A 20,354-nucleotide genomic window follows, 5' to 3' on the forward strand; every position below is an offset into this window, starting at 1 on the left:
ATAGAATAGGGAAAATAATGGGAGGAATTCTAGGCCATTTTTGAGGAGGTGGTAATGGAACAAGATTTGGAGATAAGTGTGATTTTGCCAGGCAGAGAAGAAAGGTATTCCAGGAGACTGATCTCAAAGACTGAAAATCATGTAGGTGGGACAGTATTTTACATGTTTCTGGAGTCTTGAGAAAATGGACTATAGCCAGAACATAAGTGTAAACACATATGTTGGGGGTAGGGGCTGGGGCACAGGAGGACCTGAAGATGAAGCTGGAAAACTCTTTCAGATTTCAATCATTTATAATACTTATAATAATCTTTATAACAGATAATATATGATATGATCTTTATAATATTAAAGATTCATATTTTTGCTAATTCAAAATAACTTCCTTTTCTGATTATAAAAGCCCTTTTCCAGAAAGCTTTTCTGATTACAAAAGCATTCATTGTAGAAGACTTCATGATCTGGTGACTGGATTCCCAGCAGCTCCTTCCTTTGCCTGCTTGCTTCCAAACCGGATCATCCTCAATACATGCTATACACTGGCCCCTGATGGGTGTCAGCCGCGCCGACAAGGGTTCTTCATGGTGTTCTCCTAATTGATGTCACAGGCAGGGTAGGTGCACGGGGGCCATGCGGACTTGCCTCAGCTAATACAGTGATTCCCAACCTTGCTGCTTCCTAAACATATCAAGGCCAGCACATTTTACTACCAGAGGTTCTGGTGAATTCATCTGCCCTGAGGTTCTGGTCTCTGTGTAGTTTTAAAAAGCTGTCAGGTGAGGCTAACGTGAAGACTGAAAGAATATCCCTGAGTTAATTGATAGCTTCTGGCCTCAGAAACAACTGATCATCCACGCCGAATATTTCCATCTTCATGAAGGCGGCTAAGCTATTTTCAGCCAAGTCTACAAAATATTTCTTATGTAAAGCTAAAACTGACTTTTATTTTTCTTTAATCCACAGAACCAGTTCCATGCTGATGCTACACGGAATACGTTTATCCTTTTTCACATGACAGCCTGTTAATTACCTGAACATTTGTTAGTAGAGTCTTCCTGAGTGTAATTTTTCCCCAAGCTAAACATATAGAAAAAAATTTTTTAATGTAAAACCCATCCCTAGTTGGACAGTGAGCTTGTCACATTCCATAGATCAGAAAGATTTACATTTCTAAAAGTCTTGCATTCCTGTAAGAGACAGTTTACCGACAGACTTCAGAGAGCTGTGCAGCACATTGCAAGACAGAAAATTCCCTTTTCTTGCTGTTAAACATAGGAATGCCTGGCCTGTATCAGAGTGACTAAAACCTCCAACTGGATTTCTTTTACTGTAAATAATCATTTGAAGAATAAATACAGACCGGAAGTACTATGATATACTATACTATTAGGTATAGTGAATGTAAGTTATTTCATGTAAAACTACTTTAAATGGTTCCCTTTTTATTTGGGACCTTCTTCATTCTGCAAGCTGGACTCGCTTGTGTTTTGCTATATGGTCATAAGAAGAGGGAAAAAACCCTCACTCAGATATCAAAAAAATGTCTATGAACTTTTTGTTTGATGATACCCAGACTACTCTGTTGTTTAATGATGGGGGTTTCTAGTTTCTTACTTCCTATGTTTATCTTTTGGTAGATGTTTTGCCCTTGTTTAAACTGTGGTCTGCTTAGTGAGGAATTGAATGGAAGCCTCAGTCTTCTTGCTCCAGAGAACCTCTGACTAATGATGTAGGCTGGGTCTGTGACAACTGCTTTAAAATGTCAGCTATGAGGAGGGGCCCTACAGATTATGACCACACATCTTTCTTCTGTTCAACACCAGTTCATTAATCTAACCCAGCCTATTATCAATTATCCACAAAGAGAAGCCCATGGGCTGACAGATAGTCAAACTCATCCATAATTAGGTCCCAGTTTAACCTTTCTTCTTTTGTCTGAACTGGAGTCCTTATTAGATCAGTATACTCACTCTCTTTCTAAATCAGTCAGAGATATTTCTGTTTGCACAATGCACTTACACCATTGTCCCTGTAAGGGATTGAAGCCTCCTCCCATTGACAGAATCCTTTCTCCCTACAAGGAATCTGCTCAGCATGTAAAATCAGGGCAGGCTCTGCTTCTTCATGAAATGTCCCAGAATCTTGTTGTTCAGAATCGTATAGCTTCTTTGAACATCTGTTGCCTTTATTGTCTATAATGGCAGTTTAATAGCAACAAAAATAATCGCCATTGCTTAATAAGTTACCATTTTACTAAGGGCTTTTCTGGGCAATTCATATATATTGTTAACCCTGAGGATAGATCTTATTTTACCCGTTTTATAGATGAGGAAATCTAGAATCAACTGGGCTCAGCAACTTGCCCAATATGACAAAAGCTACTAAGGAGTAGAATTAGGATTGAGTTCTGGACTATGTGACTACAGTATCAGGTCAAAATCAGGTCATCTTACTTCTATGTTTGTTTGGCCCTGATTCATACACTGCCCTATTTTCTTACCTAACTTCACTATACTTCAGAAACATTACATCTAACTTATAAAATAGTAATGTCGAGCAAATTAGCAGCATTATGTTAATACTTATATATGGAGTTTGTTCAAAACTGAAGACAATTTTACCTTTTAATTTTACTTACTTATTATTTATTTGGCTGCATTGGGTGTCAGTTACAGCACGTGGGATCTTCACTGCTGCAAGCCGGCTTCTCTCTGGTTGTGGTGCTTAGGCTTGGAGAAGGAAATGGCAACCCACTCCAGTGTTCTTGCCTGGAGAATCCCAAGGACGGGGGAGCCCGGTGGGCTGCTGACTATGGGGTCGCACAGAGTCGGACACGACTGATGGGACTTAGCAGCAGCAGCCCCAAGGCATGCCCTGGGCATGTGGGATCTTGGCTTCCTGTTCAGGAACCGAACCCTGTCCCCTGAATTGGAAGGCAGATTCTTAATCACTGGGCCATCAGGGAAGTCCCAAGACAGTATTAAAAGCTTAAAAGAACTCAAGGGACAGTGTCACATGTGCTACTCAAAGTTGTCACACCATTCCTATTCAGTAGTCTCCCAGTCTTTGTCAGAATTTAATTGCACTCATTCTAATTAAGGGATTGCATCCAGATGAAATCTGTACCCTTTAGAAAGTGAGAATTGACACAGATATGTAAATGGAGATTTTCCCATAATTCCCGGCAACTTCTTAAGGAATTAATTTTCTATCCGGTGCTTTCTCTGAAGAGTTGGCTCTGTCTGCCCCCAGTAGCCTCCAGGTTACCCCCCTGCTTGCCTGTGGCCAGCCTCCACCTGCCTCTAGTAGCCCTGTCTTCCTGAAGTACAGTTCAATGTACCAGATCATCCAGTTGTACTTCTCTGTCGTGTTCACCCAGAGCTGGCTCTTCTTTCAAGGCTGTGGTCTAAGTGTGTCTAAGGAGCACCCCTCCCCAGGCCTCTCCTCCTTACCATCCCAACCTGCATGCCTCGTGTTTCAAGTCAGTTGGAAAGTGCTTGACCCAAACGGATGATCTGAATGCTAGCCTTCCTGGTACCATAAAGGTATTTCCAGCAGCAGGCCTTGTCTACCCTCTTATTAAACAGCCTTTAGTATCTGCGGGCAGTAGGTTCCAGGACCTGCCCCAGATACCTAAATCTGAGAATGCTCTAGCCCATTGTCAGCCCTCCATATCTGCAGCTTCTGTATCATCTGTGCTTGGTTGGATCTGCTGTTAGGGAATCTGGGGATACAGCGGGCCAACTGTATCTAACTCGAGCCCAGGGCCACCTGCAATTGCTTAGTCTTCAGACTGTTGATAGTAAACAGAGAAACGAGAGCCAGTCTCAGCAGTATCGGTGATGTGAAGGAAGCAGCAGAAAGGCCCTAAGGGAAGAGCTTCCATATATATATATATATATTTAGAACTGACTTTTCAAGCGTTTTCTAAAATATATGAAAGTCCAGCCGCTTTTATTTGAAACATTAGGTGCACTTACCACAAGTATTTAGCTAATCCTCAAGCACTCTTATAAGGCGGCTCCATATCATTAACCTCATTTTGACAAAGACAGACTTTACCAGCTCCTCCTTTAACCCTACAGAAAGACCAGGGTGGATAGCAGAATTAGAAGAATTTAAAGACAGTTTTCATCTTCATGATGGTTTATTCATGAACAAATAAATCTGTTGGTAAATCAGGCTGCAAAGTTAATAGTTGGAGAGGATTCATCTCCGTATGTGAGATAAATGGAGTGCTTGACACAGCGGTCACCAGCCTTTTTGGCAACAGTCTGGTTTCATGGAAGACAATTTTCCACACACTTTGGTGGGGGTCAGGGGTGGTTTGTGGATGATTTAAGTACATTTATTGTGCACTTTATTTCTACTATTATTACATATGATATATAATGAAATAATTACACAACTCACCATAATGCAGAATCAGTGAGAGCCCTGAGCTTGCCTTTCTGCCACTAGATGGTCCCACTGCGGGTGAAGGGAGGCAGTGACGGCTGGAGTGTGTGATGGGAAGCGGCTGCAAAGACAGATGAAAGTCAGCCCACTCACCTGCTGCTCGCCTCCTGCTACGTGGCCTGGCTCCTAACTGGCCAGGAATCAGTACTTGTCTCTCTCCCGGGGACTGGGGACCCCTGGTTTGAAAGAAGTAGCACAGCCAAGAATTATTTACCATTATAGGTCCTTGTAATGATCCACTGACCTTTTCTTCCAGAATAAGGTATCTTATATTTTATATTTTAACTCAAATTAACCTTTACATCTTCTTATAAGCAAAGTTATTTTCTGGGACTAATATTATTCCTTTCAATTCTTGTATTATTTAAAATTTAAAAAATATGATCCTTCAAGCCCAATTAATCATTGATTACTAGAAGGTTCCTCTTAGGGATATACATTTTAATACTCAGGCTTCTAATATGAACTGTGTATAATACATATGAAATGTATTTTGCTCAGGAACATTCAGCAATGAAAGGAAAAAACAAAACAAAACCCTTTCAACTAAATGATTTGGAAGTAGCCCTGCCTACCTGATTCATTATGGGCCACTAACATGAGTCATAAGTACCAAAGCTCAGTTACACGTTCCTGACATTATGTCATCACATGACTCTGCTGACAGGCTTAGCAGCTTAAACTTTAATTTCATAATTAACTTTTTCAAGGTAAGATGGACCTGGCATCAGTGATTACCAAGCTTTCAGTAAAAGCCTGGAATATGTAAAATATTTTATTGGCAACTTAGAGACTGCTAGGTGTAGGTCATATAGCATAATAAGTTAATGCTAAAGGGACTATGATTTTACTTTTAATATTGAAATTATGATAAGTGTGACCTTTCTAGCTCTTAGGCTAATTTTGTTTCATTATGATTGATGTTTCCCAAAAGTAAAAGTTATTTTCCTGGTTACTTTCTCTTTGGAAAATTCAAATACTTCCAGTGGTATCAAGGAAAACCTACAGTGTCAAACTTTGATCTGCATTGCATGCACCCCACGAATACTCCCCATTTGATGAGTTGACTGGTGGACATAGACAGACCCTTGGCATATTTTCTCACTGAGTTGAGAGCATTTGACAGACAGGTGAGGTCATCCTGCTGTTTAAAGTACATGACTTTGCATTTACTGGAAAGATATATTTTAAATAATGAATAAATTGATAAATAAATATTTCAATGCATTTACTTTTTAATCTAACACTATTAAGCTTTACACCTAATTGATTTTCTCTTCCTCACTCCCTCTACTCAATTTTCTGCACCAATGGAGGCAAATGACGACATGGATAATCTGAAAAATATAGATACTTTTAAAAAAATTGGTGTTTATGTGCTGGTGCTTAATTCTGATGCTAAAGAATAGTCTGTGTCATATTCTTCTCCATTGTGAATCTGCAAGAGCACCAGCTCCTGTCTTGTTTGACTGTATTAAGGATATAGTTCAGTGTCTGACATATAGTAGGTATTTTAAACTATAAATTGAGAAAAAAATATTCCCTATAATTATGAACAACTACACTAACAGGGCCCATGTTGGCAGAACAGGAAAGCAATCCAGCCCAAATTATCCAGTTACCAGGGTCTTTAGGGTTCACTGCATGCTAGAAACTATGAAGTATTAGAATTTAATTCCTTTGATATATGTTTCTTTTGAATATTTTACTTTTGGTTTTGCAACTAAGAATGAAACAAGTATCAACAGGCTCCTCAGTTCTCACTGCCTACACAATTCACTAAATTTTCTAGCAGTAATACTTGCATCGCATGGCAATTTTCCCAGAAAGTTTTAGAAGTCTTTTGTCACTTTCGTTGGCATAAGTTTCCCACTTTTGAAGACATATTATTTGTTGCACCTCTTGGTGAATCTGAATACAGTCCACATTCTCTAAGGATAAAGAATATTGACTTATTGATTCTGATAATAAACTCCCATGGCACTGGCACAAAGTCAGTATCATTTCTTCATCTTCATTGGTGTATTCTTTGTCTTTGTCTCATGTATATTGAGTATTCACAAATTATGTCTAGTCCTCTGTTATAGACACAGTCAGCGAATGATGAGCAAAAGGGTAATCAAATAACATTATGATATTTGTTGAATTTCATTTTTATGATAAAGATGTCATTTCATGCAAAGATGGGCACAATAAAGAACAGAAATGGCATGGGCCTAACAGAAGCAGAGATATTAAGAAGAGGTGGCAAGAATACACAGAAGAACTACACACGAAAAAGATCTTAACGACCCAGAAAACCACAATGGTGTGATCACTCACCTGGAGCCAGACATCTTGGAGTGTGAAGTCAACTGGGCCTTAGCAGTACCAAAAAAGGCTAATAGAGGTAATGAAATTTCAGCTGAGCTATTTCAAATCCTAAAGATGATGCTGTGAAAGTGCTACACTCAATATGCCATCAAATTTGGAAAACTCACCAGTGGCCACAGCACTGGAAAAGGTTAGTTTTCATTCCAGTCCAAGAAAGGCATTTCATTCATTGCCAAGAAAGGCAATGCCAGAGAATGCTCAAACTACTGAACAATTATACTCATTTCACATGCTAGCAAAGTAATGTTCAAAATTCTTCAAGCTGGGCTTCAACAGTACACGACCTGAGACCTTCCAGATGTTCAAACTGGATTTAGAAAAGGCAGAAGGACCAGAGATAAAATTGCCAACATTTGTTGGATCATAGAAAAGGCAAGAGAATTTCTGAGAAACATCTACTTTTGCTTCATTGACTACACTAAAGCCTTTGACTGTGTGGATCACAACAAACCGGAAAATTCTGAAAGAGATGGGAATACTTCCTGAGAAATCTGTATGCATGTCAAGAATCAACAGTTAGAACTGAACATAGAACAATGGACTGGTTTCAAATTGGGAGAGGAGTATGTCAAGGCTGTATATTGTCATCCTGCTTATTTAATATATATGCAGAGTACATCACGTAAAATGCTGGGCTGGATAAAGAACAAGTTGGAATCAAGATTGCTGGGAGAAATATCAATAACTTCAGATATGCAGATGACACCACCCTTATGGCAGAAAGCAAAGAGGAACTAAAGAGCCTCTTGATGAAAGTGAAAGAGGAGAGTTAAAGAGTTGGCTTAAAACTCAGCATTCAAAAAATGAAGATCATGTCATCTTGTCCCATCACTTCATAGCAAATAGATGGGGAAACAGTGGAAACAGTGACAGACTTTATTTTGGGGGGCTCCAAAATCATTGAAGATAGTGACTGCAGCCATGAAATTAAAAGATGCTTACTCCTTGGAAGGAAAGCTATGACCAAACTAGACAGCATATTAAAAAGCAGAGACATTACTTTGCCAAGAAAGGTCCATCTAGCAAAAGCTATGGTTTTTTCAGCAGTCATGTACAGATGTGATAGCTGGGCTATAAAGAAAGCTGAGTGCCAACGAATTGATGCCTTTGAACTGTGGTGTTGGAGAAGACTCTTGAGAGTCCCTTGGACTGTGAGGAGATCCAACCAGTCCATCATAAAGGAAATCAGTCCTGAATATTCATTGAAAGGACTGATGCTGAAGCTGAAGCTCCAATACTTTGGCCACCTGATGAGAACTGACTCATTAGAAAAGACCCTGAAGCTGGGAAAGAATGAAGGCAGAAGGAGAAGGGGATGACAGAGGATGAGATGGTTGGATGGCATCAGTGACTCAATGGACATGAGTTTGAGCAAGCTCTAGGAGTTGGTGATGGATAGGGGAGCCTGGCATGATACAGTCCATGGGGTCCCAAAGAGTCAGGCACGGCTGAGTGACTGAACAACAACAGCTGTTGAGAAATTAAGTTGAATATGTGGTTTTAGTGGTTCACTGTGACATCATGATTCAGTCACTTGGCAATGATTTGTTTTGTAGTTTATTCATAGGTGAGCAGGAGTCCTTTCTTCCACCCAGGAGAAAAGGAATCCATCATTCCATTTGGCTAGAGTAGGTTCAGGCCTTGCTTTTGTGAAAGTTGTTTTCTCCTGATCAGCAGCCTTACTCTCCACTTAAGCAAAACATTTAAAGCATCTGGATGTCAGTTAAAGGATGAGCTAGCACCATATAATATCCATTATGAACAGGGGAGATTGAGAAGAAGAAGAAGAAAGGCCAAGAAGAAGAAGAGAAGGAAGAATAGATTTTGGCTCATATTCTCAAATGATCTAGTAGTTGAAAAGAAATGAATATGGCCCGAGCTTAAAGATTGTTTAAAAAGGTGGATAGAACACAGATGGCCAAAACGCATATGAGAAGATGCTCAACATCACTAATATTAGAGAAATGAAAGTCAAAACTACCATGAGGCATCACCTTAAGCTGGTCAGAATGGCCATCATCAAAATCTACAAACAATAAATTCTAGAGAGGGCGTGGAGAAAAGGGAACCTTCCTCCACTGTTGGTGGGAATGTAAACTGGTGCAGCCACTATGAAAAACAGTATGGAAATTCCTTACAAAAACTAAAAATAGGGCTACCATATGATGCAGCAATTCCACTCCTGGGAAAATTTCCACAGAAAATGATAATTCGAAAACATATATACACTCCAATGTTCATTGCAGCACTGTTTACAACAGCCAAGACATACAAGAAACATAGATGTTCATTGACATGCTGCTGCTGCTGCTAAGTCGCTTCAGTTGTGTCCGACTCTGTGCAACCCCAGAGACAGCAGCCCACCAGGCTCCCCCGTCCCTGGGATTCTCCGGGCAAGAACACTGGAGTGGGTTGCCATTTCCTTCTCCAATGCATGAAAGTGAAAAGTGAAAGTGAAGTCGCTCAGTCGTGTCCGACTCTTCGTGACCCCATGGACCGCAGCCTACCAGGCTCCTCCGCCCATGGGATTTCCAGGCAAGAGTACTGGAGTGGGGTGCCATTGCCTTCTCCAGTTCATTGACATAGGAATGGATAAAAAAGATATGGTGTATATATACATATTGCTGCTACTGCTGCTAAGTTGCATCAGTCATGTCCGACTCTGTGTGACCCCATAGATGGCAGCCCACTAGGCTCCCCCATCCCTGGGATTCTCCAAGCAAGAGTACTGGAGTGGGGTGCCATTGCCTTCTCCAATGCGTGAAAGTGAAAAGTGAAAGAGAAGTCGCTCAGTCGTGTCTGACTCTTAGCGACCCCATGGACCACAGCCTACCAGGCTCCTCTGTCCATGGGATTTTCCAGGCAAGAGTACTGGAGTAGGGTGCCATTGCCTTCTCCAGTTCATTGACATAGGAATGGATAAAAAAGATATGGTGTATATACACATACTGCTGCTACTGCTGCTAAATCGCTCAGCCTTGTCTGACTCTTAGCGACCTCATGGACCACAGCCTACCAGGCTCCTCTGTCCATGGGATTTTCCAGGCAAGAGTACTGGAGTAGGGTGCCATTGCCTTCTCCATTATATACATATTACTCACCCATAAGAAAGAACAAAGTAATGCAATTTGCAGCAACATGGATGAACCTAGAGACTGTCATACTGAGTGAAGTCAGTCATACTGAAAAAGACAAATATTTTATATCACTTATACGTGGAATCTAAAATAAATGGTATAACTGAGCTTATCTGTAAAACAGAAATTGAGTCACAGATGTAGAAAACAAACATGTTTACCAGGGAGGAAAAGGAGGAAAAGGAATAACTTGGGAGACTGGGATTTACATATATACATTACTACATATAAAATAGATAACTAATAAAGACATACTGTATAGCACAGAGAACTCTACTCAGTACTCTGCCATGGTCTATATGGGAAAAGAATCTTAAAAAGAGTGGATATATCTATATGTATAACTGATTCAGTTATACAATGATTACAATGATTTGTTTACAATGATTACAACATTGTAAATCAACTATACTTAAATAAAATTTTTAAAAGGGTAGATAGAGCAAGATGCTGGGATCTTCTTTTTATATTTGAACGAATTATGACTTACAGATAAGAACATTGGAGACACAAGTTTTTATGCTTGTTTGTCAAACTTGGGATCATTAGCTTAGATCCAGCAAGCTATCCTGTCTAGACATTTAGGACATTTTACAGTGAAATAAGACGGGTATCTAGACAGGGCAGTTGTGTTAAGAGGGAGTTTCCATTGTTTTTATCAAGCTAGAGGAGATGCCTGCATGTAGAATTTCACTAATGAAAATGGAATGGTAATGATCCAAGTTATTTAAGAAGTGAGAGAGAAACACAACAGCATTTACTGTGTGTAAAGTAGCTTTCGGCAAGAAGTGGAATCTTTCTCTGTCCAGAGGGAAAAGATGAATATAAATGTAAGCAGAGAGATATATGAGAGCTTACTCCAGATGGATTTTAGCTGAGATAGAGGGTTGAAATGAGAGAGTGGGAGGGAAGCCTCGAGAAGAGGAAGGTCAGGCAATTACTGTCTTGTCATCCTTGAAGAACTAGCCCGGTGATCTACTAAGTGATTTCACAGGTCTGGAAAGGGTCCAGCTGAAGTTTGGCCAGTCACTTCTGCACTTGATCTAGTACTGCTCAGACGTTGGAGCAAGATTAGAGGAAAGAAAGGTGGGAGCCATCCAGATTGGGATTGACCAGTGGGCATGATGGGTATGGAAGCGGTGAGCCTGGGCCAGTGGAAAGGTGGCGCTGGGGGCTGCCCAGGGGCTGCTGTGTTGCCAGGGAGTCCAGTGTGCCATCTGGTGCTTCTTGTCCATCAGAAAGGCTAATCAAAAATTGCTAACTAATGAGAACCTCCTGTTTAGCTCAGGAAAGCCTTCTCTTCTCTGTGGTGACCTAAATGGGGAGGAAATCCAAAAAAGCATATATGCATACATACAGCCAATTCACTTTGCTATAAGCAGAAACTAACACAATACTGTAAAGCAACTACACTTGAATAAAAATTAATTAAAAACACTACTTTTGCATTTTCTCTCTGTCCTATCAGAAGATGAAAAAAAAAAAAAAAAAGATTAATCTCCTGTCTCTTGAGTATAAGCTCAGTTTCCTGGGGCTTCATCTTACTTTTATTGAAATGTTCAGCTGTATAATGTTAATACCCTTTATATATGAACCACAAGAAAAGTAAAAGAACCAAGCAGGCTCTAGTGAATTAAGTGTAGAGAAAAAAATATCAGTCATGTGCCTTATAAGAGAAGAATAGCCAGGATGGATACTAGCACTATTATAATACACTGCAGTGCCTAAAAATAAAGAAAAATAGTTCTCAAGGTACTCATTCCAGAGAATAGCTGATTTCATGAAAAATTTAAGGATTTGAAAAATTATTCTGAATCAGGCACATTCTAAAGTGCTATATTTGACATGAAAGAGAAGTAAATATTTAATAAGTTTGATTTTTCAGAAGTTTTATCTGTATGTAATTCCATCTTCCTAATTATGCGGGCCTAATTACGTGGGCTGGAGAAGGAAATGGCAACCCACTCCAGTATTCTTGCCTGGAGAATCTCTTGGGCAGAGGAGCCTGGGGAGCTACAGTCCAGGGGGTTGCAAAGATTCGGACACGACTGAAGTGAGTAACACACGTCACTAAAGCAAGCAAACAGAAACACCCAGATCTTTACTTTAGACTTGGTAGTAACAGAAAATAAATTATTATGCAGTGTAGTTACCACATATTCAAAACAAATTGTGCCCTTAATACAAAAATTTAACTGCTAAAAATTAAGATTAATCCTACCCAGGGAATGACAGAGGATGAGATGGTTCGATGGCATCACTGATGCAATGGACATGAGTTTGAGCAAACTCCAGGAGTTGGTGATAGTCAGGGAAGCCTGGCATGCTGCAGTCCATGGGGTCCCAAAGAGTCGGACATGACTGAGTGGCTGAACTGAACTGAAGTACCTTGGGGAAAATCATTTGGATCTTTGTATTCCCATAGTTTTAAATGTGAAGATATTTTTTAAAGTAAAACAAAACCCAAGGGATAAAAATATGCCAAAATACAATAAACAGATTATAGCAGGTTATTTTGTGTGTATTGGCAAATTGATATATAAAGGTTATAAGAAAATTAAAAGACCTAGAATAATCAACACAGTAGTGAAGGAGGAGAACAAAGTCAGAGGACTAATGTTACCAGATCTCAAGATTTACTAGATAAGTTGCAGTTATCAAGACATCAGAACAGCCAAGCACATCCATGGAGCAGAATGGAGAACTCACAAGTAAACCCATACCAATATAGTTAACCAATCTTTCACAAAGAAGCAAAGGTAATTTAATGGAGAAAGGATGGTGTTTTCTTTTTTTAAGTTTTTATTTTCTATTGGAACATAGCCAATTAACAATGTTGTGATACTTTCAGGTGGACAGCAAAGGGACTCAGCCATAGATATACATGCATCCATTCTCCTCCAAACTCCCCTCCCATCTAGGCTGTCACATAACATTGAGTAGACTTCCCAGTGCTTTACAGTAAGTCCTTGTTGGTTATTCATTTAAAATATAACAGTGTGTATATGTTGATCCCAAACTTGGTTAACTATCCCTTCACCCCACCTTTCTCCCTGGTAACTGTAAGCTCATTTTCTAAGTCTGTTTTTTTTTTTTCTTTTGTTATTGTTTTTAAACAATGGTACTAGAACAACTGAACATCTACATGCAGAAAAATAAATTGAGACACAGACATGACTTCTACTTAGGGCTCATTCAGCTTCTTGAAGCTTGTAGGTTTATGCGCTCTGCTGTGCTTAATTGCTCAGTCATGTCGGACTCTTTGCAACCCCATGGACTAGCCCACCAGGCTCCTCTGTCCACAGGGGTTCTCCAGGCAAGAATACTGGGGTGGGTTGCCATGCCCTCCTCCAGGGGACCTTTCCAACCCAGGGATTGAACTCAGGTCTTCCACATTGCAGGTGGATCCTTTACCATCTGAGCCACAAGGGAAATTCAAGGATACTGGAGTGGGTAGCCTGTCACTTCTCCAGGGGGTCTTCCCAATCCAGGAACTGAACTGGGGTGTCCTGCATTGCAGGCAGATTCTTTACTAACTGAGCTACCAGGGAAGCCCCCGTAGGGTTATATCTTTTATTAAATTTAGGGAATTTTCAACCATTCTTTCTTTGAGTACTCTTTAAGTCTCTCTTCCTTGTTTCCTTTCAGGATTCCAATAATACAAAGGATGGATCTTTTGTTATTTCCCCTTAGATCCCTAATGTCCTTTCTCTCTCTCTCTGGTGGAAGCTAGATAGTTACCCTGTCACTGTGCTGTTTCTCTAGTCCTGGAGTTCCTAACCATTTTGCATCCTTCTTTCCAATTTTTTTTTTTCTTTTGGCTTCCTTTGGCATTTTTTCCCGGGCTTATAGCTATATATAGCAGATTAGAGCAGGGCAAAATGAGTTTACAAAATCATGCCTAGACTGTTATTCTTCTTTAAAAATATCATTCTGATATTTTTGTAGAGACTAAGCTGATTATTAGTGACACCAATTGACCAATAAATAACTATTGCAATAGTTGAGGTTAATATGTGAGACCTATCACTCAAGTGGAAAGGGTAATAATTGAGGAGATATGTTATGACTAAATCAACTGAACTTGCGCCTAGTAACTTAAAGCTTCATTGATATGTACTGAAGCTTTTTTTATTTTTAATCTAGAATCCTTTTCCTGTAACTTTCAAATCATGGTAACAGTAGTGAAATAATAATAATATAATATAATAATAATAACTTATATGATAACACTCATATGTGGGATCTAATTTTTAAAAATGATACAAATGATCTTATTCACAAAACAGAAACAGACTCACAGACAAAGAAAACAAATTTATGGTTACCAAGAAGGAAATGTAGGGGGAAGGGATGAATCAGGAGTTTGGGATTAACATAAGCACACTCCTGTACATGGCAATGGCACCCCACTCCAGTACTCTTGCCTGGAAAATCCCATGGACGGAGGAGCCTGGTAGGCTGCAGTCCATAGGGTCGCTAGAGTCAGATACGACTGAGCGAATTCCCTTTCACTTTTCACTTTCATGCATTGGAGAAGGAAATGGCAACCCACTCCAGTGTTCTTGCCTGGAGAATCCCAGAGACAGGAAGCCTGGCGGGCTGCCGTCTATGGGATCGCACAGAGTCGGACATGACTGAAGCGACTTAGCAGCAGCAGCAGCATACATGATAATCGACAGGGCTCTACTGTATAGCAGGACATAGAACTCTACTCAGTGTTCTGTGACAACCTATATGAGAAAAGAACCTAAAAAATAACTAATATATGTATATGTATAACTGAATCGCTTTGCTGTATCACTTAAACTAACACAACATTATGAATCAAATATATTCCAATAAAGATTTTAAAATATGAGATCAAGTTTGGAAAAAACATGAATGTAATAAAATTCATTGATGTATTGATGTTGTCAATAAATATCAAGATGCTATTTTGTGATAACTATTGTGCTAATGCCTTAAATAGACATTGTCAGGTAATCATCTTACAGAAATAATTGTATTAGGTGGTCATTTATAATAACAGTTTTTTTAAATTGAGATTGCTATGGTTTAAATTGGTTAAGAAAAATCTGTCCATGTCCGCCCAACTAGCAAATACAAAGTTGTGACTTGGATGCAATCTTTAAACTTTGTGGTCAACTGTCTCCATCTTAAAGCAACAGATAATTAATGACTTGATGCTCACATTTTAAAACAAAAATAATAAGCATATTCTTATTAATGTTTTGAAATCTGCTGTTAAAGTTTCAAGTATGTTTAACCTGTTTAAATTCTTCCTCTATATTGAAATCTTAAGACAGTTTTCCTCATAATCTAAAACAAGGACATAGTATCCATAGGAAACAATAAATTCCACCATGTTTTATCGGAACTCATGTCACTGACTCATGCCTAACTAGCAAGTCATTGGCATAAGTAAGAAGGGTTATGTGCCCTTGAAGAAGTTATATTAGATTATATTTAACAGCAATTTCCTGCCATTCTGGCCTCTTCCCACCCAGCCAAGGAGAATTAGAGGAATAAAAGACCCAGTAGTGACTGAACAGAGTGTTACAAACTAACAATTACTATTGCTCCTCCCTCCTCTTCAGTAGTCTCCAGGCATTACAGGCTGCAGATCTAAGAGAAATGACACAAAATTTTCCATTGATTGTAATAAGTGTTTGGCAACAATGATCTCTTCTATCATGTAAGATAGAGCTTGAATTAGTCACTGAATTGCTGTGATAGATACAGTATGTTCCTGACTGGTTAACAATGCTGATTCACAGTGAGACTCTGAAATTGCTATTCCATTTGTCTTATTATGAAAACTAGTTTCTGGAGCATTGTTAATGGCATATTCTTTTACTAGCTCTCAAAATCCTTTCTGATTATTTTCATGAGGGAGAGGATGGATAAAGAATTTCCATATCATCTGTCATAATGTAACCTAAGAGAGCACTGCATTTTGGGTTAGGTGAATTTGTATTAATATGTTTCTAAAAATGATTATTTTTCTATCTATAAATTGGAGCAATTATGAATTACAATGTTAACTTTGTTCTAAAATTCCTCAAAGAAATATTGGGAAGATATACCAAAAATGGTCCACTTAAGTGCTTTTGTAAAATTACATTCATAAGGGATCCTTTGGTAATTTGAGGGTAATTATTAGTTTAAATATGTTAATAATTTTATATTAATATATAAATATCATTTATAGTATCATAATTTATATAAATATGCATTTTAGTCTTATTAGAATTATTTTGTTACCCCATAATGTATCATAAATAATTTAAAGCATATGACTGGCCTAACCTTATCAGAATTATTAGGATTTGAAAGTCAAATAGAAAAATTCAATGAACAGATTTCTTGTCAGGAGTTTAGAAAATTTGTTCAAGGTTAGGTTTGTGATGCAAGTAGAAATACGGTTAATCATATGTTAATTAAATCAAAAGAAAACCATTTGATTGATGGTTTAAACTTTTCTTCAAGCATCTTTCCTTAGTCAACAGAGTACCTATTACTACTGTACCAGGCACTAATTTATGATCAATTTTTAGTGTCCTTGGAAGAGTTAAGTCATTCTTGAGGACTTTTTCCATAGGTGAACACAAAGCAGAATATTCAGGGAATCATATAGATGTTTGAGGTGCTAAGGTCAAACATCTGAATATTTTTAAAGAAAGCTGCTTTTCATTGGCCTAAAGCACAAATTTATGGAGAACTCAAATGGTACCAGGGATCATAGGCACACCAGGAAACAGACAGGAAACTTGCCCTGGATCTTACAATTGATAATACACATGCAGTTTAGTGGACTACAAGTTCATATCGTAATTATCCACAATGCTGAGGGATTTTTCTGAATATCTTCCATCAAGTATATACACCTGGTAATCTATATATCTCATTATTTATCTTCTTCCCATGTTCATGTAGGAAAGACATTTTTTCCATTGTTCTATGGAGAAATGAAGGTACAATGCAATTTAAGAACTTAGAGTGCCAGACAGGTCTATGTTGAGGCAAAAATACTACAATAAACAATATCTCAGGGATCTGAACCATCTTATTCACATAAGAAGTATATTCACATAAGAAGACAGAGGAGGAAAAAATCCTGGCCCAGGAACTAGGAAGCCAGGCACTAAGTCCTTTGCTGCACTATATTCATCAATATCTAGTGGTAAAAGCTAGTGACTTCTTTTGAAACTTGGGTTGCCTCATCTGTGAAATAAGGGCAGTGAATCCAGAATCCTCAGTCATCATTCAATTCTACATGTATGTGATTCATAACTTCAGATATATATGCACTGAAAAATGTCACATCAACCATTTGTAATAAACATAGCTATTACCAGCTTCTACTTGGACAAGGCAGAGAGAGTTTTCCTACATAAAATTTTTTAAAAGTTTTTGTTGCTACTACAGCTTTCTTATCCATTCATCTGCTGATGGACATCTAGGTTGCTTCCATGTCCTGGCTATTATAAACAGTGCTGCGATGAACATTGGGGTACACGTGTCTCTTTCAATTCTGGTTTCCTTGGTGTGTATGCCCAACAGTGGGATTGCTGGATCATAAGGCAGTTATATTTCCAATTTTTTAAGGAATCTCCACACTGTTCTCCATAGTGACTGTACTAGTTTGCATTCCCACCAACAGTGTAAGAGGGTTCCCTTTTCTCCACATCCTCTCCAGCATTTATTATTTGTAGACTCTTGGATCACAGCCATTCTGACTGGCATGAAATGGTACCTCATTGTGGCTTTGATTTGCAATTCTCTGACAATGAGTGATGTTGAGCATCTTTTCATGTGTTTGTTAGCTATCTGTATGTCTTCTTTGGAGAAATGTCTATTTAGTTCTTTGGCCCATTTTTTGATTGGGTCGTTTAACAATGGAATATTACTCAGCCAGTCAAAAGAATACATTTGAATCAGTTCTAATGAGGTGGATGAAACTGGAGCCTATTATACAGAGTGAAGTAAGCCAGAAAGAAAAACACCAATACAGTATACTAAAGCATATATATGGAATATAGGAAGATGGTAATGATAACCCTGTATGCGAGACAGCAAAAGAGACACAGATGTATAGAACAATCTTTTGGACTCTGTGGGAGAGGGAGGGGGGGATGATTTGGGAGAATGGCATTGAAACATGTATAATATCATATAAGAAATGAATTGCCAGTCCAGGTTCGATGCAAGATACAGGAAGCTTGGGGTGCACTGGGATGACCCAGAGGTATGGTACGGGGAGAGAAGTGGGAGAGGGGTTCAGGATGGGGAACATGTGTACACCCGTGGTGGATTCATGTTGATGTATGGCAAAACCAATACAATATTGTAAAGTAATTAGCCTCTAATTAAAATAAATAAATTTAAAGAAAAAAAAAGTTTTTTTTGCTGTTGTTTGCACTGGGTCTTCATCGCTGCATGGGCTTTTCTCTACTTGCGGTAAATGGGGGCTACTCTCCAGGTGTGGAGGGCAGGCTTCTTACTGAAGTGGCTTCTCTTGTTGTGAGCATGGGCTTCTGTAGGGCACTCAGGCTTCAGTAGTGACAGCAGGCAGGCTCAGTAGCTGAGGGCCCCGGGCTCTAGAGCAGAGGCTCAGTAGTTGTGGCACACAGGCTCAGGGATAGAACGCACGTCTCCTGCACGGGCTAATGAGTTTTTTACCACTGAGCCACCAGAGAAGCCCCCTACATGATTTTAATGTGCAGAGTCGGCTTTTCAACACCTGTGAACTATAGGAATACCTATGTTCTGCATTTCTACTGAACATGAAATTCGAATTTAGCTACATTGTTTTTTCCTTTACATACTATCTCCATTTCAATAATTTGAATTAAATGTCACAGATATTAAGGAATAAAATGATTATTCTTGTCTGCTCTTTCATATTCAAATACATATATTTTATACATTAATATGGATAAAACTAATTTTGAGAGGATTTATAATTGTATATGGCAGGCAAAGGGGCTTCTCTGGTGGCTCAGATGGTAAAGAAACCACCTGCAATGCAGGAGATCCGGGTTCTGTCCCTGGTTTGGGAAGATCCCCTGGAGGAGGGCATGACAACCCACTCCAGTATTCTTGCCTGGAGAATCCCATGGACAGAGGAGCCTGGTGGGCTACAACAATAAGGTGTTAAATAGTCCAAGAATGAGAATGAATAATTATAAATTAACCTGAAATTGTTTGACCATCTTCCAGTTAAGTGTTTATTTTGGGAATTTGTTTTTTAAATATGACTTCTAAAGTGCTGAATCTAGACCTGCTTCCATGCCCTAAGTGCATTGCAATTCCTATCCTTACCTGATGCATTTTAAAATTAAGAATGTAATATTGTAAAGTAAAAAAAATAATATAAAAAAACTAAACCAAAAGATAATAATACCAAGAGATATTATTAGAAAAAAAATAAAATTAAATTAAATTAAGAATGTGCTCTGGAAAGTTGTACTTTTCTAAGAATTTGTCCATTTCTTCCACGTTGTCCATTTTATTGGCATATAATTGTTGATAGTAGTCTCTTATGATCCTTTGTATTTCTGTGTTGTCTGTTGTGATCTCTCCATTTTCGTTTCTAATAATGAGAAAACAGAAAGAGAAATTAAGGAAACAATTCCATTCACCATTGCAATGGAAAGAATAAAATACTTAGGAATATATCTACCTAAAGAAACTAAAGACCTATATATAGAAAACTATAAAACACTGGTGAAAGAAATCAAAGAGGACACTAATAGATGGAGAAATATACCATGTTCATGGATTGGAAGAATCAATATAGTGAAAATGAGTATACTACCCAAAGCAATTTATAGGTTCAATGCAATCCCTATCAAGCTACCAGCAATATTCTTCACAGAGCTAGAACAAATAATTTCACAATTTGTATGGAAATACAAAAAACCTCGAATAGCCAAAGCGATCTTGAGAAAGAAGAATGGAACTGCAGGAATCAACCTACCTGACTTCAGGCTCTACTACAAAGCCACAGTTATCAAGACAGTATGGTACTGGCACAAAGACAGAAATATAGATCAATGGAATAAAATAGAAAGCCCAGAGATAAATCCACGCACATATGGACACCTTATCTTTGACAAAGGAGGCAAGAATATACAATGGATTAAAGACAATCTCTTTAACAAGTGGTGCTGGGAAATATGGTCAACCACTTGGAAAAGAATGAAACTAGACCACTTTCTAACACCATACACAAAAATAAACTCAAAATGGATTAAAGATCTAAACATAAGACCAGAAACTATAAAACTCCTAGAGGAGAACATAGGCAAAACACTCTCTGACATACATCACAGCAGGATCCTCTATGACCCACCTCCCAGAATATTGGAAATAAAAGCA

The sequence above is a fragment of the Bison bison genome, unplaced genomic scaffold (assembly GCF_000754665.1).
Source record: "Bison bison bison isolate TAMUID 2011002044 unplaced genomic scaffold, Bison_UMD1.0 scf7180017864270, whole genome shotgun sequence".
Classification (NCBI taxonomy): domain Eukaryota; kingdom Metazoa; phylum Chordata; class Mammalia; order Artiodactyla; family Bovidae; genus Bison; species Bison bison.